At 42.3% G+C, this 24,825-nt stretch overlaps 1 protein-coding gene across 9 annotated transcripts in view; it reads right to left on the bottom strand.

The window, feature by feature from the left end:
• DTNA (dystrobrevin alpha) overlaps positions 1-24,825 on the bottom strand; it is a 281,234-nt gene that overhangs the window by 197,364 nt on the left and 59,045 nt on the right. Inside the window, exon 2 of one of the 9 annotated variants that reach the window (XM_015425451.1) lies at positions 11,088-11,165. The exons of the other annotated variants lie outside the window; for them this stretch is intronic. The gene's annotated coding sequence lies outside the window, so the exon portion shown is untranslated. The remainder of the gene's footprint in view (positions 1-11,087; positions 11,166-24,825) is intronic. 9 annotated transcript variants of the gene reach the window in all.

Below are 24,825 nucleotides of genomic sequence, written 5' to 3'. Positions count from 1 at the left end.
CTGGAAACCCATGGCATCCAGCGGCCACCCATGTCCCCTTGCAAACCGGATTTTTTAAAAAAGTCCCCACAGGATGCGCACAAACGATCATGCACATGCGCAAACTTTGGTGAGACAAACAAAAAATCCCGTTTGTCACAGAAGCAGCGCGGCGCGATTGCTGGTGTGAACGCGCCGTGCTGCTTCTTTGCCGCACTGCAGACTAGCCGTCTGATCGGCACCTAACACCTAATTGCGGGACCTTGACAGGATGTCTGATTGGGCTGCCGTGCGTTACTTTGTTCCATGGCAAACAGCCACGCTTCCCCCCCGCATTTTCCAGCCCGTGTGACCGGGGCCTAAAGACATTTTTTACTTAAAATACAAATATGCTTAAACCTCTTGCAATATTTTCTTTATTTAACAGTCTTTGATAACTGATACCTCCCAAACCTCCCCCCCCAAAACAATGCCTGCCTAAAATTGAAAGGTGGGGCAATAGTGGAGTTTTGCAATGTAATTTTTAAAATAAAACATCAAGAAAAAAGCACAAGAATCACACCAGAAACTAAAGATATAAAATGCTCTGATCCTAGGAACATAAAATAGCTGGGCATTGCAAGCTTCTCCCCTCCCCTTAGGTATACTCAGTGGCAGTGCCTCTCCAGTGTAATGTCCCCCTTTGGCTGTGGTTTCCCAGGTTAGAGTACTCACTCAGGCACCCGTTCACTTGTCCATTCAGCAGAGACAAGTTGGCTCAAAACATCAACCCTGTATTTGCAAGGAGACAACTCCAGCAAACAACAGCTTCAACTATACAAACACTGGAAAGTGAAACTACTTGAGCTCCACTCCGTTGAAATACATTGCAGCAAAGACAAAGTTGCAAAGAAAATGTGGAATGGATTTCCCATTAAGGTCTCTGGGCCCAGACAGACTATTCTGGGACTGGAATGACAGCCACCAGAGTGAAATGACAGTCCCTGGGAGTAGCAGAAGCATTCTGGGATTGGAATGAAGGCCCCCAGAGTGGAATTCTATTCCCAAAAATGCTGCTGTAATTTTGCAAGCCCAGAAGAGCTTCTTGCCAAAGCAGGCAAAGACAAGACAGAGGGAGCTGGGAACTTCAACAGCCTCAAGTTTCAAAGGGTGAGGACATGAGGGGGTTGAGGGAGGAATAAAAGAGCCGTGGGCCGGATTAAAGCCATGGGCGGGCCGCTTCCGGCCCACAGGTCTTAAGTTTGACACCCCTGACCAATGTTCCCTCTACGATGTGGGTTCTTGTGAGCAAAAATTCTACTTTGTGAGCTGCTGGCATTAAAGTTGTTAGCAAGCAATTTGGCTATTGCCCAAATTAGTTTGCTCTGGAGCCATCCTTCCTGAGCTAAGACAAAAATGAGTGAGCTGGAGGCTCAAAAACTGTGAGCTAGCTCACACTAACTCAGCTTAGAGGGAACACTGCCCCTGACATAAGCAGTATGTGTATGAGTTTTTTACTGGGCTTTTAGAAGAATTACCAAAACAGTTAACAGCCAATGACAACTCGTGGAAATTCTACTTCAACCTCTATAGAACAGCAAGGTCCTTCAACAGAGACTCCACAAGGTAATCCCAGGTCCTGGTCACATGGAAGGTTTTGGCCTGGGAGAAGGACGGATTGGGGGCGCAGCAAACGGGCGCGATCTCACTGCAACATCCGGGAAGCGGTACACACCCGTCCCCGATCCATCCCTAAAGCCGGAAAACCCGCTGCAAAAAAGAACCTCCTACAGAGGAGGACTTACCAGGTGAGTGCCGCATCAAGCGCAGCCGTGGGATCGCTGGTGCGCCCGTCGTCCAGAGCAATCCAGGCTCCCAGCCGAACTGCGCATGCGCACACATGCACAGTTCGGCTGCTGCGCTCTGCCTTCAGTGGCTTCCCCCCCCCGGCATCTGATCGTGCCGGGGAGGAACTGTGCGGTGGCTCGGGGGAATCTATGTGATCCCGCCGCCGCGTGTCTCTTTTGGTGCGGCTTTCAAAAGCCGCACTTTGCCTGTGCTCCCCCCCCCATGTGGCAGGGGCCCCAGTATAGCAATGGGGTACTAATCCACCACTGTTGGTGTCCTACCTCTAATACATGGCCAACAGGTAGTATGCAAGAACAAGATGAAAAATAAAAGATTAGGTCTCCATGACAAAGTGATGATAGGCTTACCAACCTCCAAGTGGGGCCTGAAGATCTCCTGGAATTGCAACTGTTCTCTAGATTAGAGATCAGTTCCTCTGGAGAAAATGGCAGCTTTCAATGCTTGACTCTATGGTATTATATCCCACTGAGGTCCTTCCCCTCCCCCAACCCCCCACCCTCCCAGGGCTCCACTCACCAAATCCCCAGGAATCTCCCAACCTGAAGTTTGCAGCCCGTAAGTCAAAAGGACCATTGGTGAAATTCTCAAAGTTATGTACCTTAGAGACATTGCATGCTGTCCTTTGTATATGGGAACCAATTTCCGAACACTGTCAGTATGCAGAGAAACACAAGGCCACAAACATAAATAAAGACTTTGGACAGCAAAGTACATGTAAGTACGAGCTAAAATATTTTCTCAATTCATATTTGCTTTATTTTTCAGATACACTACAGATATGCACTTGGGATTTACTTCCTGAGTACAAAATGTAATGAATGAAATAGCTCCTCGTCGCCTTAAAAAACAGACCTTATCTGTGCATAAAAGTGCACAGGAATGAGCTCACACTGCTAAGACTTAATATCATATATATGGAAAAACATTTTTGCTTTTCAAAATTTTCAAGTTTTGATTATATATCAAATAGCTACATAATGAAAATAAGAAATAAGTATAAGTAAGCATAATAGTTAAAACATTACAATATGGATTTACATGGTCATAAAATTTATATTTGGAACACATAACAAATAAGACCTATATTGGTACAAATGTATCATCTTGCTATTTTTCTGCTCTAGTATGTACTAAATTTATAAGATACAGAATCAATATCTCAGTTTGAAATGGGGAAAAAAAACCAGTCCTTTATATATGGGGAAATATGCAATTTCTCAATAAAATGCAATTTACTGTTTAGATGGTTGGAGTTAAACCCATGATCATTTCTAGGTAATCGTTGTCTACATGTTTTCATGACAATTCATAAGTATGTCTATAGGGTCTTGTGGTAAGAAGTAGCTAGACATATTTTGGATTAAATGTAGTATTTCCATCTAATAAAATCAACCCCAGAAGACACATCATATAGTAATGGGTGAACTCCCCTTGGCTCACTTTGGAATTGGCTCTATATTTATGAACTCTGTGACTGTTCAGACCAACTTCATTGAAGAAGTCTCTTTCCGCTTCCAAATAGTGCCATATGCATATCCCTTTTGTTTCCCTCTCTGAACATTGTAGTTCCCTTCACCAGCCATGGGTGACAGCTGGTCAGAAGTTCAATAATTGCCTCTCCCTAAACTTGCACACCTGGAAGAAGAAAGGGTTTAAGATCCTGATGGGGTACAATAGCCCATTACAAAAAAACAACCCAGGTAAGTGACTCAAATACAGAAAAAAAGATTGCTGAGCCAGGGGATCTGGCCACCTAATTAAACTCTCATTGACTCCTGTCCTGTGAGTTAATACTAAAGAACATCAACACATATGCCTATAAATCAGCTAATCTGAATGTGAAGTTCATGCATGTTGTTTGGAAATTAACCAGTGTTTAATGAAGAAATGGTTTGGGATTAATTGATTGATATTATGAATTAGGGCACCAGTTGCCCTCAGCCCAATGGTCAGGACACCAATCTACACATGAACTGCTGCTTATTCCAACAGACCAATAGGATCAGCATAAGTGGCATGCATCATTCAGGAAACCAGTGCAGAAATTCTGCCCCCAAATGCTCAGTGATTTTAAAACTGCAATTTCATTTCTGAGAGCCAGTTTGGTGCAGTGGTTAAGAATGCAGACTCTAATCTGGGAGAACTGTGTTTGATTCCCCACTCCTTCACATGCAGCTGCTGGTGTGACCTTGGGTCAGTCACAAGTTCTTTTAGAGCTGTTCTCAAAAGAGCTCTCTCTTTGGATAAATCCAATCTCCTCTTCCTCCTCAAAATATCCTACTAAGAACAGAACACATAGCTGCAAAACATGTACAATCAGTAAAATAAAGAACCTTTCCAGATACTATACCTCCCACAAATGAGTCCAGGAAAAGAGTGGAAGAATAAAAGAGTGGAAGAATAAAATATGGACTTGGACTTTCTTCTCATTAATTTATTTGATAATCTTTTGATTAAGACTGATAGAGGACTTTTGTGCACATGTTGTAAGCAAACTGTAATTCCCATGGAAGCCACTATATTAATTTATTGCCTTTCATGTCTACATTTAAAGAGGTAAAGAGAACAGGAAATGCAAAATTAAATATATTTTAAGAGCTTCAGAAACTATTAAAAGAAGCACACCTGTGCCAACAGAAAAAAATGCACACACTTTGTATAGCAGTATTTCATGCAGCTTTGCAGAACAAAGCACTAACAAATGTCTCTCATGTCCTGGAAATACTCCCAAATATAGGACAACAGAAAAATTCCATATTTTGCAAAATTAGAGTCCAGTGTGGCTTGACAAGGCAACAACAAAGCTAGAAATGTAGTTATCTATTAGCTGTTTACAGAAGGGCTGGTTCTTTCCTTTATCATGCCACCTTTCAAATAATTTATACCAGCTCTCCTATAAAGGACTAAGGAAGATTTCAGTGTCATTCATTGGTGTGTCTTTCCCCTCCCAAGACATAATTTTAGTAAACTAAACTCAATCTAAAGAATTTGCAGTGGCTCAAGATGGGCTAGAGATTCTGGTAGAACTCTTTGTTTAAAAACCAGCAGGTCCCACCATGACTTTCACTACCCTAAAACTGTGAAGCACAAGTGGATGAAGGACCAATCATCTAGAGAGTATTTGTTTCTCACAGAATACGGGTCAATGATTTTGTGACAAAAAGTACAGTGAGATGAAAGAAAACAAAGCTTAATCCAAACAACCCTCTGGTGTTCTCACTGTCAGAATGTGATTCAATAAGAGTGATCTGTTTAAGGATGAGTTCTGTGACACTCAGGAGCATGCATGCACTTTCACCATGGGAGCCATTAGACGTTTAGAATTCCACAGAGGTTAAAAGATGGAAACCACTCCCTTTAATTACATAACAGAGGGTCAAGTACTAATGTTTTAAATAGTCCATTGAACATGAAGAGCAAATGATCATGCTTTATAAAAGGACAAGACTGACTTCACTTCACTCAGTTGTGCGTGTGACTGCATGCCTCAGAAGTATCACACAGGAGACTGCAGCAAACAGGATACCACTTAATCTAGAACATGTTGTACAGTTCATTAAAAAAACCCTTTAAAAAAAAGGAAATTCTGAGCAAAATTATGAGGAGCAGTTCATTCAACCAAGAACCTTTTCACTTGAAACAAATGATTTCTTTACTAGTCACTCATTTGTAATTTCCCTTTTCAGTGGTTCCTCAACTAAGTCTGTAACACAGCACACATACATAGACCAGGGTACAAAGAATGTGAAGAAGTTATAATATGTACTTGAATTACCACAACAGAAGATATTCCCAGTATTATTCCTGTGTTCACAGTAGACGGTTTCCAAAAGCCTGAAGTTGTTAGTTTGAGGAAGTGTCTTTGAAAACACTAAGAGAGATTCAAGTTTTATTTCCAGAGGACTAAACCAGCACATTTTAAAAGCTTCTGATAGTGGCAGCAGTGAAAGGAGTCTTACTTCTTTCAAGACCCTTGGGATCTGGGCCTGCTAGATAAATTCTACAGTACTCATGGAAGAATGAGGTGCCTGCGGGGAATGTTCTGCTACAGGAGCTACATTAGAAAAAGCTCTTATATGGGATGCAGTGGTACATGTCATATGCAGCAATGGCACTTTCAGGAGGAACTGATGAGCCAATAAGTCAACTTGCATTCCCCAGTTGCCAAAAGTATCAACTACTGAGGACAGACAATAACAGTGGGAGGCTTTTGCCTCTGTAGCCAGTTTGTGTTCTTCCAGAGACAGCTGGGTGGTCATTGTGAAAACCAGCATGCTGGAAAGGGTGGGCCTTTGCTCTGATCAGCTGCGTTCTTCTTATGGTCTTTAACCAAGTATAACATCAAACTTTAGTCAGAAGATTGGCTCAAGCTGTCACTGACCAATTGTTGAGGGCAGTTTAAAAAAAAGTATCACTAAGAGTTAGAGGCACATTTGTTTGCAGTGAGGTTATTACAACTCTTATGTGAATGAAAACAATATTAAAGATGGCTTTTGTTCTAACAAGTTGAGAGCTTTTATTTATTAAGTTGTGATTATCTTCCTTCAATATTGTAAAAAGGCATATTGGGACTTGGAAAATATGCAGATTTATCAGCAGTTCATCAGTTAATCTGCCAAAAGACATATGATTCATCAACTAAAATTCCTTTTGTCAGTTAACAGTGCTACTACAAATAGTTTTAAAATTAGAACTTTGAGATTCATAGTGTTAAAGCTAGCATTTCACACCCAGGGATGGGCACGAACCAGCTCATGAACTTAAGTTGGTGATGAATTCTGGCTGGTTTGTGGCACTGGTTCATGAACTTCAGTTGGTCAACCGGCGCTTCAACATTCATGCATTTAATATATTCAGCATAGGATTGATCATGTGCACAATGACGAAAGTTGGGTGGAACATTTCAGTGCAAGGAGGACGTTCAGACGACCTAATCGCATTCATAGTGAGAGATGGCTGTCCAGACTGGCAAAATTGCGGATTCACAGCGCAAATATTTGGAAAGAACTTGATTTTCCCGGTGTTCAGAAAAATTGCTGGGAAACCAGGAGGATTATAGGGGTGAATCCGCTTTGATACGTGAGACCAGGGCCGGCCCGAGGTTTTTCGGCGCCCTAGGTCAGTGCACCTAGGCAGGGTGCGGGCGCCACGGCAGTTTGAAGTTGGTTCCTCCACCGCCCGCTGCTCCAGATTGGTCCTCGCTGTTCATTTGCATTGACGCCAGTAAAGGCTGGAGGTCAGCTGTGCCACAGCCACCACTGCTGCTGCGTGTGCTGGGCTGTCAAACTCTGGGGCAGACCCCCCCTCTCCTCCTCCTCTTCTTTTCTTGTCTTTTTTTGAGGGAGTGGGGAGAGGTTGGAAAGGGAAGGTCATGCAAGGCGGGGAGGGGGGGAGCCTGGCTGACGGAGAGGTGAACGGCGGAAGCGGAGCGGACGGCTGTGCAAGGCAACAAGGCTTTCTAGCCCAGAGCACTGTGCGAAGGAGGCTCCGCCGCAGAGCAGAAGAGGGAGGCTTTTGGCAGGGGGCTGGGTGCAGTTTGGCACCCCTAAGGGCCGGTGTGCTCTAGGCGAACATATAGTTCACTTAGTGAGCGAGCCGGCCCTGCGTGAGACAGATGTGGCCATCTGATCAGCCCTTTTAAATGCAATTGGGAGCAGCGGTGAAACCCGATCAACATGACCAGGTGACCACAGCCTGAGCCTGACATTTTCCCAAAGCACTTTCTTGGGGGCACCTTCTTTGGAGGGGCCTGTAACTTGGACCCCTAAATCCAATCTCCACATAACTTGGAGGGTGCATAGAGAAGAATTAGAGCAAGGTCCCCTGTGAGTTTGATGCCTTCAGCTTGCACAGGGTCCATTCTATACACTCTTGAACCTCCTGTACCGGCACTTGTCATTTCCCCAGAAAGCACTTTCCTAGGGGCACCTTGGGGGGGGGCATAACTTTGACCTCATAAATCTAATCCTCACCAAACTTGGAAGGCAGGCAGAGGAGACTCAGCTAGAGATCCACATTAAGTTTGGTGTCTCTAGCACACCACGGGGCATTCTCCCACATCACAAAACAATCCAGTTCATTTGGCAGCTAAAAGTCCATGATGGTTTGTGGTTCGCAAACCGGGAAGGCCACAAGCCACAAACCGAACCACATTTTCCTGGTTCATGCCCATCCTAGTCACACCACTGGAGGAAACTGACACATCAGCCTTCACTGTTTTAGACAGCAGTAAACCCAAACACGCAAAAGAAAAGTTCCACATGGTGTCATTAAGTGGTGCCTCCGCTCCAAAAGGCAGTGCAGGATTTTGATTAAGTTCTGTTATTAAAAAACCTGCTTCACCTTTTGAATGAGTAAGAACCTTCACTCCAATATTATTGTCAGTTTACATGGCAACATTATTTTGTTTATTCATAATGTTTTCACCTGCGACTTTTCTAAGCCATTAGAAATTACATTTTAGGGAAAGCACCATCTCTAGTTCCTGAGGGTGAGTGAGTTTAACTATAATGGGTCTGTCCTGCTCATTATTTGAGCTCTGCCAAGTGCAGCAAAAGAGTTTTGACTTATAGCAAAGTATATTCTGTCAAGGGTATATGGGCAGACAACTCAAAGCAAAAATGAGAAGTGTGTCAGACTTGCCTCCTTCCAAATCAATGAGATAAAGTCTATGTAGTAAGTCAAGAGAAAGGAGATTGCAAAGGGGTAGCCATATTAATCTGGTCTAGCAAAAGAAAACAGGTGTCCAGTGGCACTTTACAGATTTGTTAGTCTTTATTTCAATATGAGCTTTTATAAGTAACAGCTCACTTCTTCAGATATGTGAAGGGACGACCATACTGGGAGTTCTACTTATGGGGATATTATCTTCCCCGTAAGAAGTAGTTCCAAGATGAACTTCTTTGCACATGTTTAAGGAAACCTGAATATAATCAGCGTGCCTCTGAGGCAAGGAATTCCCCTGATTCACCAGAACAGCCTGATGTTAATGGAAGAGAGAGGCCACGCATTGTCACATGGCCCTCATACTTTTCTGAGGCTCATTATGTACACACATCTTACTGCAGATTTTCAGAGCTGTAAGCCTTTAATCTTGATTTGGGATTCTGTGCCTGCCTTATGCACTATTATTTTTGCCGTATCGCAGGTGCACAGTAGCATCCAGCAAGTGCCTCCCAATGAAATCCTCGTGGTTCAGGTTTTGCGCATGCATTTTAGTACACTGAATGAAAGGGAACAGAAAGGAATACACACAAAGGGGGGAAACCCAATGTTCATATTGACAAGCCTTTTTTTAAAATTGATAAACAGGTGCAAAGCCCCATATTCCATATTGTGGAACACTCGGGGATCATCTGCTGTGTTATCAGCCACTGTGAAAAATGGGAGAGTCACATGATCTCATAATATGGGGGAACATGTTGAGTGTATAGAATACATGATAGAACCCATTGACACTAGCATTGCAAGCTGCGATCATTGGCAATGTGTGTGTGTGTGCATGTGCGCTTGTGCAAAATCGGCTGCAACTCCGCCACACTTTGCACAGGGCTGCAATCTGTATGGGGGAAGAGTCCTCTGACAGAAGCTCTGGAGAGTTTTTTTAGTCTTGTGCCACTAAATTGGAAAAAAATGTGTTGGGGGTATTTTTGCTGATGCTCTAGCACAGGTGCATAGTAACACTGATTTCCTGCCCTTCCTTGCAAATTTGCATGGTTTTCTCTTTGTGATTCTCTAATTTGATTCTGTACACTGGTCATGCTCTTGGTAGTTTTTTTACAGCCTATCCTGTGCAGATCTCACTCTTCCTCCAAATGGATCAATCCCAAGCATTTCTTAAATTCAGTGGTTTGCAGAATGTCCATTTGGCTCAGACACCAAATTAATGTTAGGCTTCTAGAGACTGCCAAAATAGTCCCCCCCACACACTTTGTTCACTAAAGCATGAAAGGGAAAAATGTTTTCAAAGCTTTAAGCTTCCCATCCCAGTGTCTGTCTCTCTCTCTTTACATCTCATGTCATTTTCACCATGCACTGACGATCCCCCCTTTATTTTGTTTGCATGCAGCACTGAAATCCTTTTTTTTCCTTTTTTTTGCACTGGGAATGCTGCTGTTTGCTTCCTCTCTGATCCCCCTTTCAAGTCAATACCAGCAGGGAACTAAACCTCGTGCAGCTCCTTTAAAATTTCCCCCCATCGCTTTAATTTATTTTAAATTCAAGAATCTGAGACTAGCGATTGTCTCATATCGCTAGACTGATGCCACTTGTAAATATATATATAAATAATTTAAAAATGAGGGGGAAATGGAGCTTATATACCGATGAAAGGGGGAAGATGGTGATAGATGCAGAGTGGGCGGAACAACCTCAATGTGGGTGGGGAGTGACCTATGAGGGGCAGCAAAAGTGCGGGGGAGGGAAATCCAAGGTAATCTGTATGCTTTTGAATTACCTTCAGCTTGGAAGCAAAATAAGGGGGGAATTGGCACAAAAGCACTCTCAATAAACCTGGGGAAACAGTGACCAGAAAACAAACTAAGCGCTGAAGGGAAGAAAATCAATGCAGAATGACAAAGAAAATGTGATGGACATGAACGCTGAAAGTGAGGGACAACACTTGTGCATAATAGGTCTTAGAGATCTTTTTTTTTTTTTTTTAGCAGTTGCTCATTGTCCATGTACAGGCAAATCTGTTTCTGACATCCCCCAGGCATTACCGTAGTTGTAAATTCAGATAGAAGGGACTGTATGTTCCCGTGATTTAAAGACTGCAAGCCCTATGAACCATAGACTTTAAAAAACTGATAGCTGTCTCACTGCTCCCCTGCACTATCATGAATGAGATACCTGTCTTATCAAGTGCCTGTCATCTCAATGTTTGGACACAATACCTATTTGTCTCTGCCTTTAGATTATAGTTTAGGATTGAGGGAAGAAATCTGTAGAAGCTGCAAACTCCTTTGCTGTTTAAGTAAATAATACAAAAATACCTCTTTGTTGACACTGTACAATGTACGGACATTTACGGGAATATTTATAACTTTCATTTCCCCACAAAAAGAGGGCCCAAGAAACTCACATAATCTGACCAAATAAAACAATGAAAAACAGTTTTAAATCCACAAAATATGGATGTCATTGTCCTGCAGAACAACCCACATTCAAGACTTCACTGCCACCGATTAAGCAAAAGTCCTTTTAAATAAAACCACTTAACAGACTTTCCTACAAACTGACAAGGTTGATTGGTTCCTTACCAACAATGGAAGATAATTCCTTAGAGTTGGGCTACTGCCGTGAAAGCCTGCAAATGGGCTGGAACCATTCTAACTGCCCTGAAGGATGGAACAGAAAGGAAGTGTGGTTGTGAGGTACAATAATCCACACCACCATTTTTATTTGCAAAACACACAAACCTCCCACAAACATAATACAGCTTCCCTAAGCCATTTGTTTAGGAACAGTTCACATATTTGTCTTTATTTAAATAGATTAACCCATTATAGTTGCATGTTATAATTTAGAGTTAATCCCTCATTGGATTCATAATTTCATGGACACTGGGTTGGATCTTATCAACGTGCAAATGCCAAGATTGCAGAAGAGATTTTTGTTGCTTCCTCTTCCAATGCAACCTGTGTACTTCCCAAAAAGCTACACCTGATTTTGTATTATCAGGGAGAGGGGTGTTATCAGGGGCTGCAGCCAGAAGCAGCAGTTAGCAGAAACTCTCCCCCCTCCAACTCTTATGAAAGTTGTAGAAGCGGTCATAGAAGAGGTAGGATGGCATGACTGCCAGTTCCCTCTTCTGGCTGCCATACCCTGCATTGCATCCCAGATGGTTTCAGACAATCTGCCAGCAGATGCTTGGTGAGCACAAATGGCTGCAGCAGGAAGGGACATGCACCAAAAACTCCTTTTGCAAACTTTCTCTGTTTGCTGTTTGATGGGGTCCAATCATTTGCATGTACATTCACAAAGCAACATAGGAAAGTAAAGTGTGTTATTTAATGCTCTATACATAGGTTGAAATGCATTAGAAACAAATTTTATATTCCCAAATGCAAATGTGACAACTACATTGTGGATGCTTCCCGTATATTATAATTATCCACCCCTTATTGGCATAAAGAAGTATTTACAGTGCCAAGCTAAATTAATCTAACTTGCGAAGACATTCAATATTTTCCATTCGTTTTATTATATAATGCATCAGGGTTTGCTGGAAGAAAAGCAGTCTTCTTATTTTTTTTTTTTAAGGCATGAAACGATTAACCCCCAAAACGTATGGGAACATATGAAGCTGCCTTGTACTGAATCAAACCACTGGTCCATCAAAGTCAGTGTTGCCTAGCCCTGACCTGGATAGCCTAGGCAAGCCCAATCTCATCAGACCTAGAAAGCTAAGCAGGGCTGACCCTGGCAAGTATTTGGATAGGAAACCGCCAGAGAATACCATGGCCGGGAGGCCAGAGGCAGGCTATCAAGCTACTTCTCTGAACATCCTTCATGCCCCAGTAGGAGTTGCCAGAGGTTGCCATGACTTCCAGGCATGGCAACCCACAAAAAAAAAAAATCCCCCCCCCCCCCAGTCAGTGTTGCCTACTCAGACTAATAGTAGCTCTCGAGGGTCTTGGGCAGAGGTCGTTCACATTACCTTTTGTTGAATCCTTTAACTGGAGATGCCAGGAATTGAACATGGGACCTTCTACATGTCAAGCACATGATCTATCACTAAATCTTAGCCTCCCTCCCTGAAATGCTGGAATATAACCAATGCATGAAATAGAACAAATGTCTTAACATTAGTCTGAAAGATCTGCATAGTATTATTGGCATCATTTACAGCATATTTCATAATGCAGGGTGAATATTTTATTTATTTATTTTTCAAGTGTATAGTCCGCCCTCCCTGCGAATGGACTCAGGGCAGAGCACAGTAATAGGACATTCGGCAACATGAATGTAATAATAAATAGTTAAGTAAAACAGTAAAACAGCATTTTAAAAAGGATGGTACAAGGGGAGTCTACATATCCAGTTTAAGTGGTACCCATCACCTGGGTCTCCTACCTCAGTTCCCTGTTGTATCATACTTTCACCTAATCTGTGATGAATCACTTATATATATGCCTTTGGAGACTTGGGGGGGGGGTGAGCATAGGGGGGATGCTTGGTTTGCTTCAAGTGTCTGGTGGGGGGGAGTCTGCACAGGTGGAGTTTTCCTTTGAGTTTGGTGCCACTGGCATGTTACTAAGCCATTCCATAGACTCCTGTGACTGCAGCTGCCTTTTCCAGAGAGAGCACTGGGGAAACCTTTATTGGGGGTCTGTAACAGGGACCCCAGAAATGTAATCTGCCCCCAACTTGGAGAGATTGTAGAGGACAGGGTTGAAGGGTGAGGTTCCCAGTATGTTTGGTGTGTGTAGCCTGCAGGTGGTCCAATCTATACACTTTTGAACCTGCACCTGACATTCCCCCCAAAGCACTTTTCTGGGGGCACCTTTAGGGGGGGCTAAACTAAGTCCAATCTGTATATAATTTGGAGGGCATATAGAGGAGGATCAGGGGAAGGTCCCTTGTGAGTTTGATGCTTCTAGCGTGCACAGGTTCCATTCTATACACCTTTCCTGGGGGCACCTTCTTTGGGGGGCCATAACTTGGACACCCGAAATCCAATCTTCACCAAACTTTGAGGGCAGGCAGACGAGAATCAGCTGAAATTCTCCTGGGAGTTTGGTGTCTCTAGCATGCTGGAGGGGGCATTCTACCACATCACAAACCTCATGAACTAAGCCAGTTCATTTAGCCCTGAAAAGCTTGTGATGGTTCATGGCTTATGAACCAGGGGCACCAGAAACCATGAACTGCACCACATTTTCCTGGTTCGTGCCCATCCTTTTTTATACTTGGGTACTCTGTTTTCTCCCAGAGATAGAGCTAAACCACTCTGCAATGCTACCTACTCTTCCAACTGTCTGCTGTTTTGCTGAGGCAGACCCAAACTATCACTGCACTCTCCCTCAGGCAGACCTGAATTAAGACTGTGCTGTGTCCCCCCCAAAAATGAGGTGATTGGATGCTGGAACAGCACTCCCATAGGCTCAGGGATGAAATAGCTGAGTGACTATTTTTCCCTTCAGGGGTAGGACAGCCTCCTGTCAGTCACAGGGTCATTGAATTTTCCAAGGAGAAACTGACAATAGCTATGGTACTGATTTTAAAATGAAGTGTGAAAATAGAAGACGGGTTTATCATGCTTCTTCCCTACAAAAGTGCTAGTCATGTATTTTATTCATCCTTTTATGAGAGTGGAAATTCCCACAAAAAGGCTGTTCCTGACAACATTGATTTTGCATAAAGCTAATATAATGCAGAGGCATATGCTAAGCCAATATAAACCAATTGTTAAGCACCCCAAATGTTCACCACTACTAAAATCATTATTGGAATACAGCAGGATCCTCTCCTCATAAATACCTTTTGAACAGATGCATATTAAATTATTTAATAAAAGTAAAATCTATTTTCCATCTAATTCAAAAAAGAAGCAGCATAATAAAATATATGCCCCACTAATGGTTAGGGATTAAAATTTGATTCCATTACTGTAACCCTTTGTTATTAGCACAGGAAATATGACATGGTGAGAAATCAACAGATTGGCTGACCTAACCTTCCTTGTGAAAATATCTGTGGAAAGTCTAACTACAAAAATGCAAATAATCACAGTTGGGGGGTCACACTGTCAAAGTTCAGAATGCTTCTGCCCAGTACATTTCAATGGGAAGGTTGTTCATATGCTTAAAAACAGATTCCATTCAGTGGGATTTAAGTAAGCTCATAAGTTATTTATTTAAAATATTTCTATCTTACCCCTCAGCCACAGGCTTCAGGGAAAGCTTTCAATTCCAAACAATGCAGATAATCCAATAAAACAATGATTAATAAAGCAATGATCAGGATAACAAGCCAGCTTCAACAAACCAGCACACATTTAGGTCCTTTCCACATTTGCCTGCCACTCCAGATTTTCTCCGTGTTTGGGTCGAGGCAATTTAAGTCTATGGCAAAACAGCATCCAAAAAACCCAGGGCAACAACAGGCTGAAACCGGGCCATCCACTGAAGGGAGGTATTGTAATGCAGAATGGAGGAGGGGGGACCCAAAATAAAAAGGTTGAATTCAATTTTAGTGCAGAATTGCCTGGAGACACCACGGTGAACATGGATTAAAAGGAAAGTGCGGAAATGGCCTTAGTAAAACATCACAGTTCAGCACAAGACAGAGTGGGGAAAATGACCAAATGTCTGGAGGAATAGGAACGTTTTAGCCTGGCTGATGGGATGATGGGAAGGAATTCCATTGGCAGGACACAATGATGGCTCATGGGGAACATTCTGGATTCCACTAATGAGTGCCGCTGGGGGAATTGGCAGATGGTGATGGAGTTTCTGGGGCCACAGCTGAAGCTCCATGCAGTTGTATATCTATTACGTGGCTAGCAGAACTCTGTGATAGCAAGTGACATCACTGCCCTGTGACTGCCATGGGTTCTGCTAGCCATTCAGAAGCTGCATGCCTTCACAGTGGGCTGTGGCCCTAGCAGCTCTGCTGCCACCTCCTGATGCTTGCTAGTAAGGGTACCTCATTTCTCATCTGGGATGTGTGTGCAACCTGCTTGCCCCATGTGTGACTGGGATGTGTGTGCAACCCCCCCATGAGCTGCTGCTGCTAGGGTACCACCACAAAGATAGTCTTCTTTCAGGTATCCAACCTATCTACAGTGGATATAGTGAGGGGACTCAAAACAGGGTCTCCATAGCTGATCTTAATTCTAAGGCAGATCAAAATGAGAGCAAGGAGTTGCATAAGTGCCCAGCTGTTTGAAGCTTTAAAGGTCATAACCAGAACCTTGAACTGCACCCAGAATGAAAACTTTGGTTGCATCATGTCCAATATCATCACAGAGTGAGAATTCCTATTATTTCCATAGAAATATTAATTTAATTTGATTCCCCAGAAATAAACAGCTGGGCAAATATGCCCACATTTGCAGGTAAATCCATATGGAGATGACACATGTTGATTCCTAGATCAATAAGGAAAATGCATACCCATTCCAAACTATTAATCATTTTGGAACCATGAATGACTTCTACAGTAATTAACATATAACTATCTGAAAATATCCTGTAGAATTGATCATATGTGTTTTTTTAAGTAGCTCCCTTGAAAGTACCTCTGAAGTTTAATTACTCATATTCTAAGAGGTTGTCTCTAGCACTAAGCTACCCATTTATAGACAAATTCAATACTGCGTTCACTTCAGCTTTCGAATAAATGCATCCCCTCTCTTTCTGAAAGAGATGAGAACTCACAGTTACTAGACAGTTTCACCATAAGTAATTATTGCACTAGCAAAAACAGCTAAATAACAATGAACAGTAAAAATAAAGTTATCTCATATATATGTAATTAAGTACATTAAGTACATTGAAATAACATTACATTCATACAATTATAGTAGATCAAGCCATCAGTCTTAACATATTAACACCTGAATTTACAGAGTGTTTTTTATAACTAACAACTAAATTTAAAAAGAGAACCATTAAAATCCATTAAGAGAGTGTTCCTGAAGCTAGAGAGGCTTTTGTCATTGGGTGAAATTCTCAGCAATTGGTCTGAATTAAGAGCACTTTACAAATATAACCATTTGTGATAGATTGTGTTGACATGAAGTTTAATACTGGAGCTCATATATGAACAGATTTAGAGTAAATTGGTGTGGAAGTTGTTTGTGATCTTTGGATAGAGTCTGATATCTTGGCCATAATGAATTGGTCCCACAGTTTATCATGTCAAGATGATAATGTCAGAGTCGAAGGAGATTTACAAGCCATTGCTATTGTTAGTCTAGCAGTTGCTAATAGCATTGAGGTAAGTTCTTTGACATTTTTTTAATTGAGTCATCCCATAGATTCAAAAGCATAATCTCTGGTTTACAGGAAAGTGATTGTGTAGTAATCAAGTTAATGTGAGTTATCACTTCTTTCCAGAACTGAAGAATCACTGGGCAGTTCCACCAGCAGTGAAGGTAAGTACCGATTAGGCTGCATTTCTTCCAGCAAGTTGGGTTATTGGCTGGGTTCATTTTATGTAACTGATGTGGAGTAAGGTACCATCGCGATGTTAGTTTAAAAACCTGTATACTTATGTTATATATAGTGGAAATATTTGCTGGGGAGGCCCAAGTAGTGTTCCAATGGGTATCTTGCATAGATAATTGCACCTCTTCTTCTCAGTGTTTTTGATGTTTTAATTTATTTAGGTTGTCTTCCTTCAAAAGTATTTTGTAAATTTGGAGAGAAGGCCTTTAGGTGAGTTTGGATAAGCCAGAATAATCTTTTCCAAATTTATCATGTCTGTTTGGAACGTTCCTAAGTCAGCTAGATATTCCATTAGGTTTTTAAGTTGTAGGTATTGAAACCATGGGGTTTGTAGATCTATTTTTTTGATAAAGGTAATTTTTTTCTTGGATTTTGTCTTTCTCTACTAGATCAATAGGGCACCTCAAGTCTGTGTTTATCCATATTTCAAATTTGTTCGGATTCATGCCTGGAGGGAACCAGACTTAATTTGTAAAAGTTGTTAGTTGTAATATGCCTATTGGTAGGAGTTTCTTTCTTTGTTCCCAAATTTTGATGTGCATAGCAATACATTATTTTTAATGGATTTGGGTCTGCAAGTTGGTTTTATCCAGAATAATTCTTGCAAGTTATATGGAGTAAGTTTGCTCTATTTGCATCCAAGGTCTTAAATAGTCTTTGTGTAACATTTGAACTACTTGTGAGAGAATTGTTGTTTGAAAGTAAGATTGTAGGAGTGGAAAGTCAAGTCCTCCTAGACAAGAAGGTCTATAAAATATATTGCAATTGTTTCTAGATTTGTTTTCCGTCTCAAAAAAAGCAAGTTAGGGAATTTTGCCAGGTATGGAATTCTTTACCTGTTATGAAGATAGGCAGAGTGTGGAAAAGAAACAGGAATTTAGGTAAAATAAAACTTTTGATTAGATGGAACCTGTCTGATAAAGTTGTATGTAGAGAATCCCAGTTTTTGAGATCGGCTTTTATATTTTGGAATAGTCGATGAAAATTACACATGAACAAATCTTTTAGGTCTAGGGGTATTTGAACACCTCCTATCGTCTGTGATCCATTGATATGGGAAGTCTCTTTGTATTTTTGCATTTCGGATTTGGTAGGGTTGATGATTAATCCTGAAATAGTTCCAAATTTTGACAAGATTTGTTGAATAGCTTGTAGAGATTGAAGATGGTATGATATGTATAAGGTGAGATCATCAGCATAAAGATTTATTTTATGGTCTTGTCCTCCAATATTTATTCTGGTGAATGTTTGTTTTTTTTCGAAGAGGTTCCATCACCAGAGCAAAAATTAGGGGTGATAGAGGGCAGCCCTGCCTATTCCCTCTTGATAGTTGGAAAAAGGATGAATTATTTCCATTAACCCTTACTTTTGATTTAGTATGAGTGTATAAAGTATGCACTGCCCTTAGGAAGTTGTCCCGAAACCCAATTTTCTGAATAAAGATAGCATGTATGGTACTTCCACTGAGTCAAATGCTTTTTCAAAATCAAAAGCTAGAATTATGGTTTCCTTTGGGGCATTTTTCCTGTGAATGATGATATCAATGGTTCTTCGCACATTGTCAGTCAGTTGACTATTTGGGATGAATCCTGTTTGATCTGGATTGATATAGCAAGAAATGAAGGATTTTAGTCTGTTAGTGAAAACTGTGAAAATCTTAGTGTCATGATTAAGAAGAGCTATTGGTTGGTATGAAGATGGAGTTGTTGGGTCTTTTTTCCTTTAGGTATTACCACTATAGCAGATTCTGACCATGACGTTGGCATGATGCCTCTTTGTAGCATTGTGTTGCATGTGCTTAAAAGATGTTCTGATATGGAGGCACTAAACATCTTATTGAATTCTTAGGGTTGACCATCTATTCCAGTGGCCTTATTAGTTCTGAGATGTTTGATGGTGTCCAGTAATTCTTTTAAGGTAATTGAGGCTTCCATTCGGTCCGTGTGTTCTGCAGTTAAGTGAGGTATTGATGGTAGAGATTCTAAGCATGCATCGATTGCTTCTTGTTTAGGGTTTTTAGTACTATATAAAGTCGTGTAGTATTCTGCAAATGTGTTGGCAATTTCTTTTGCTGAGTATTGATGGGAGCTGTCTGTATTTTTCAAAGAACCAATGAAGGATTTTTTTGTTTGTCTCTAACCCTCCAAGCTAGTACACAAATATTTTTGGGGGATTTCTGCCAGAACTTCTGTTTTAAATATAGCAAGTTTTTCTGTATTTGTGTTGTTTCTAAATTTTCTAGTATCTTACATTCCATGAGTAGTTTCTGATAGATTTTTTGTTGCCTGTTATTTTGTGTTTCTGTTCTAATGAGGTAATGTAGTCTGTCACTTCTTTTCTAATACATTCTTTTTCTTTTCTTAACTTAGATGTGATGGCGATCAAGGAGCCTCTTATAACCGCTTTCATCATGTCCCAAAGAAGGGATAGTGATATATCTGATGAGGCATTGTCTTTAAAGAACTTTTTAGTATCTTCTATTTTTTCTCTCACAGATTCTTGCAATAAAATACTTTTGTCTAAAGACCATGTTTGTTTTGTGCTTTTTTTCCTGCATTGAGTTCCATTTTTTCCTTCATCCAAGTATGATCAGTTCGGTATCTTGATTCAATATCAATGGAGATGACTGAAGGAAATCGTGATTGAGAGACAAGAATGTAATCAATTCTTGTAAATATATTATGCCTGGGTGAGAAGTAAGTATAATTCTTTTCTGTTGGATGTAACAAGAGCTGAGTAAGCTTGATGTTAGATAAGGCTTTGAGAGCTTTGTTGGGGCTGGACCAGGATCTGTCTAATTTACCATCTGCTATAGATCACCTCCTATTATAAGGTCTCCATCTTTAAATTGTGTGAGTTCAGCAAAGGTGGCATCTAAGAAGGGGATTTGAGTTTTATTTGGGGCATATATTGATGCCAGTGCTGGTTTTTTCCCCTTCCAGAGTTCCCTTAATGAATAAATAATGGCCTTGTGGGTCTTTAACTGTGGCGCTTAAAACAAAAGGATTTTTCCCAATAGAATTGCAACTCCTCTTGATTTAGAGGAGCCTGGTGACTGAAATTGAAGTGGATATAATGGGCTTTTAAAGACTGGCTCAGTTTGGGAGTGTATATGAGATTCCTGAATAAACTGAATATCTGGACAAATACGTTTCACATGTCGTAGCATTCTCTTTATTTTGACTGCATTGTTGAGGCCTCTAATATTCACTGAGATTATTTTCATGACAGGAACCATATTGAAATATAAAGTATAGTTGATGTAGTTTAAAACAGCCAAAAGGTTTTGACCTTTGAGGTAATGTTTTTTGTTAATAATTTGAATCAGAAGTCATTTGACTGTAGTTTAACACGTAAAATGTAATATTTGAGTCCCCCAGTGACCAATAGCAAAGGGTGCTGAGAGATATAAAATGTTTAAAAATCTTCAATGTAAGATTTTTTGTAATTAGGTGTAAATAGATAATTAGAGAGGTTTGATTTTGTTTAAAATTCAATAAATTTTGTTTCCTCCTTGGGAGGAAAGCGATGGCAAACCTAGACAGCATATTCAAAAGTAGAGACATCACCCTGCCAACAAAAGTCCGTATGGTCAAAGCAATGGTATTCCCAGTAGTACTGTATGGCTGCAAGAGTTGGTCTATAAGGAAGGCTGAGCACCAAAGAATAGATTCTTTTGAATTATGGTGCTGGAGAAGACTCTTGAGAGTCCCCTGGACTGCAAGGAGATCAAATCAGTCAATCCTAAAAGAAATCAACCCTGACTGTTCCCTGGAAGGCCAGATACTAAAGCTGAAGTTAAATACTTTGGCCACCAAATGAGAAGGGAGCACTCACTGGAGAAGACCCTGATGCTGGGAAAGATTGAAGGTCAAAGAAGGGGACGGCAAAGGATGAAATGGTTAGACAGTGTTATCGAGGCAACAAACATGAAATTAAGCAAACTCTGGAGCACGATGGGAGGGCCTGGTGTGATGTAGTCCATGGGGTTGCGAAGAGTCGGACTCGACTGTGCCACTGAACAACATACCGGGGTTACGTGTTAATGGCCCGAGGTAACACAAACAACGTATTGGAGTTGCGCTGGGCTAGTTATACCCAAATATATATCCAGAGGGCTTGCTAATGCGAGGGATCCCTCAGAACAAAGCATTGATTAGAGTAATCAGGGATACAATGGGATTACTCAGGGGTAAGACAATGTAGCTTTGGAAACGTGGTAATGAGTTCCCAAGACTGGACCGGAGGTTTCTTCTTCCTGTAAAGCAGATTTTCAGGGTAGGTTTCTGATTTGTCCTCTATGGTTTGGAAAACTAATGGATTGCTAATTTAAACTAATCAAAATAGAAACAATACCACTTGATAAACCACCTGGTCTTGGAGTGTGGGCAAGGAGTAAATGACAGGATTTTTCATTATCAAGGAGACGTGAGGAGGAAAAATGAGATCAGATTGACGGGATTAGAGATTGAGATTGGATTAGCGATTGAGACTGAAAGAAGTTACTCTGGGGCAAGGCAGGTCCATTGTCCAGAGTATGCAGATATCAGCATGGGAGGGGGGGCTTGTTGCAGCTGTCAAGGCAAGATCTCATGTTCTTTTTCCAGGGTCATATCCTAGGCATGATATTATGACCTGCCAGTCCTGGCTTCCATCTTTGTGTCCACTTATGTCAAATTGCCTGGTATAGGGACTCCTGGGGTACCCCTGGGGCCCACTGATGGTTGAAATGGCCCCTCCTGATAGACAGGGGGTCGGCATACTTACAATACCACTGTAAAGACTTGATCAGGGATGCTGCAAACTTGAACATGATGTTCTGGTCTCGGCCGGGACCTCCCGGACCCACCTGGAAATGAGACGAAGTGCGGCTGGCCCAAACGCCCTCCCCTCGCTCCACCAGCCACACTCACCTGGGCAGAAGAGGAGGGTGTCTGGGGAGCCTGGAGGGCGGCGGGGATGGGGAACGCCGCTGAAGAGCCTGGAACGGGGGTGCGGGACAAGCCAGGGCCAGCTCGCGGCTCCAAGGAGGATCAGCCGAAGCCCAGAGGAGGGAGGAGCATGTACTTGCAGCACCAAGAGAGAGGGAGGAGCAGGCAGCACCAGGAACACCGGTCCCGGAAGTGGAGGGAAGGGCGGAGCAGGGAGCAACGGCGTCCATCCCTTTACAGGGGGGCGGGGTCAGGGCGGAGGTGGGGCAAGGAGCCGGGGGAGTAATAAAAGGAGGAGAGGAACAAGCTGAGGAAGAGGAACTGGGCTGGCTATAGCTATCTCTACATGCCGAGCGAGAGAGAAAAAGGCTGGGGAGTAGCTGTGTGTCCCGAGGGGCCGAAAACCAGACACCAGGACGGGCCAAGAGGGTGAGGGAACCCTCTGACGTATCCCGTCATCTGAAGCTAATTCCCTCCCTGGAACAGTGCTCTCTCGGCTCCGACCCTACCCACTGGGGTGTCGGAGGCCCTGCTGGCAACAGCCGGAAGCACAGGCAGCACGGCAACAGGCCCCTCAAGGACGCTGTCCGTCGCGACATATGAGCACAACCAACATTCAGACTGAAACAACCAAACTGCTCATTTTAATGCAAACTGAATCCCTCATTAGGTCACCTTATTTAATTTTATAGTCTGCCTTTCTCACAGAGACATGGTGTTTTGTTCAAAGTATGAAATAGATGTTATGCCTCACAGCTTTGCACCTACACAGATTCAGTCATTCAGCCTGGCAGTTTCTGTGTAGCCATGTATAAAAGTTATACATTGATGGCTGGTGAAGACACGCACTTAACTCCCATGGTCATTTAAGTGATCTGCTTTTCATGCACAGACCACTTGAAGCTTGCCTGCTTTCTGTGCCTGCAGAGTCAGGATAGATTATTTAAATGGGCTACACTATGTGTGCTGCTTTTTGTGCCCGTGCAGGTGTCGGCATTCATCATATTGGCACATGCTCAGAACTGACCACAAACCAACAGCCATAAGAGGCAGAGAAAAAGTCCTCTGAGATGTTAGTTTTGCTTACTGTAACCCTCAGCACACCCTGTACTCCTGGGGCCTATGCAGCCAAAGGTATGGCCAATTTCATCTTGGATCAAACCAGAGAAATCTGATAGGAATTAAGCACAATAAAATGCTATTTCATGATAAAACATCCAGGTCTGCACAAGGAACTGTCATACCCTTTCATCAAGGAATTTGCTTATGACCATGGGATCTCTCCACAGCCAAACCTAATTAAACAACCAGTACTTGTGGGACAATAACCAAACATTCTAGTCTCCCTCAAAGGGAGTCCTTCATAATACAGACCTGCCCAGTTCTCAGTCAACAAGATAATTTTATCTCCTGCCCCAGTAACAGCCTTCTCAAAGCAACTCAAGTAAAAATAAAATCTTGTCCCTAACCCAGCTAGAAAAGGCATGACATTTGAGATATTTTGACCAAGAATTTAAGGTTCAGTTCAGGACAGGCCCTTCACCACCATGACTCATGACAATGCTCACACTTCATTATCAGGCAGCATATACAAACTTCTTTCAATCTCCCACCCCCCATCATGGCTTCAGCCATTCTTTCTGTCTGGTTCCAGAGGACCCCTCCAGCAATATATTTAACCTTCCTTTTGCCTCCCTACAACTCTTAGGCATTGTACCATTTATATCCCTCCTTTCTCTCCTCTAGCCTTAGTTGGTTAAGTCCCCAAACCCCATTCCACTTCCTTCTTTCCTTGCTCCAAGGTCATTCCTTCCCTCCTTGATCTGCAACACCTCTTCTTCTTCACCTCTCTTTTGGCGACATTGTACATTCACAAGTAGATTCTGCTTAGGGTCACTGTGGATAGGTATATCCAGAGGTCATTTCGGGGGGGAACGTGGGGGAATGCAGTTCCCCCGGGTGAGGTGCAGGGGGGCGGGGCACATGATGAAGCCCCGCCCCCTGCTTCCGGCCGCCCCGCTTCCAGCCCTCATTCAGCCAGGAGGAGGCAGGAGAAGAGGGAGGGTAAGTTGCTTCCTCCCCGCCTCTCCCCACCCCTGCCTGCCTGGGTCCAGGGAGGGCCTTGGCAGGGCTTCCTCGCACTCCCCGCTGGCCTTGCAGGTCCACCGCCGGGCCCCTGATGTCAGGGGGTGTGGCATACGCTAATGAGTTATGCTAATGAGTTCCCCTAGCTCTGTTTCTACGAAATGACCCCTGGGTATATCTATATGAAAAAGAGTGCTGCCACTATAAATTATTTTATTGCTTGTTTATTGCATTACTGGAATTGTGTTAGATTGTATTGCATTTTTGAAGTCTGCCTCCCTTTCTTGACTTTCTGTACCACTGCATTCAGTACCAGGAGAGGGTGTGTAAAGACTGCACACATGTATTCCCCCAGCATTCCAGGTAACATTTTTAAAGGAACTACAAGGAGCAGAAATGGAAGTGGAAACCACAGGTATGCATATGCATGCACAATCGGCTTTCTTACACAATCAAATATATGCAAGCCATTGAAAACAGGTAAACTGTTTATCTAACTCTGAACTATACTGATCACGAGGGCAGAACCAGTATGTCATCAAGAATTCCTCTTTTAATCACCATGATTTTGCCCCTTGTTAAGCAATTAGAACAATGCTCTCCACCTCAAGAAACTTGTGTGAAGCACAGACAGTTAAACCAGCTTAATCTTAACTAGAAATGGGGCACAACTGAGCTTAGATGTTGAGAGACTAATGAAGCATTTCTTTGTCAGAGATGACAGAACCCTGGCATCCCTTCCCATTTTGTTCTTCTTTCAGCAGTGGTCATTAGGAAATCTGCTCCATTTCTGAAAATATGTAGAT

This window comes from Gekko japonicus, unplaced genomic scaffold (assembly GCF_001447785.1).
Source record: "Gekko japonicus isolate JY-2015 unplaced genomic scaffold, Gekko_japonicus_V1.1 scaffold337, whole genome shotgun sequence".
NCBI classification, from domain to species: Eukaryota; Metazoa; Chordata; class Lepidosauria; order Squamata; family Gekkonidae; genus Gekko; species Gekko japonicus.
The sequence above is the reverse complement of the archived record's forward strand: the minus strand, read 5'-3'. Positions and strand labels throughout refer to the sequence as shown.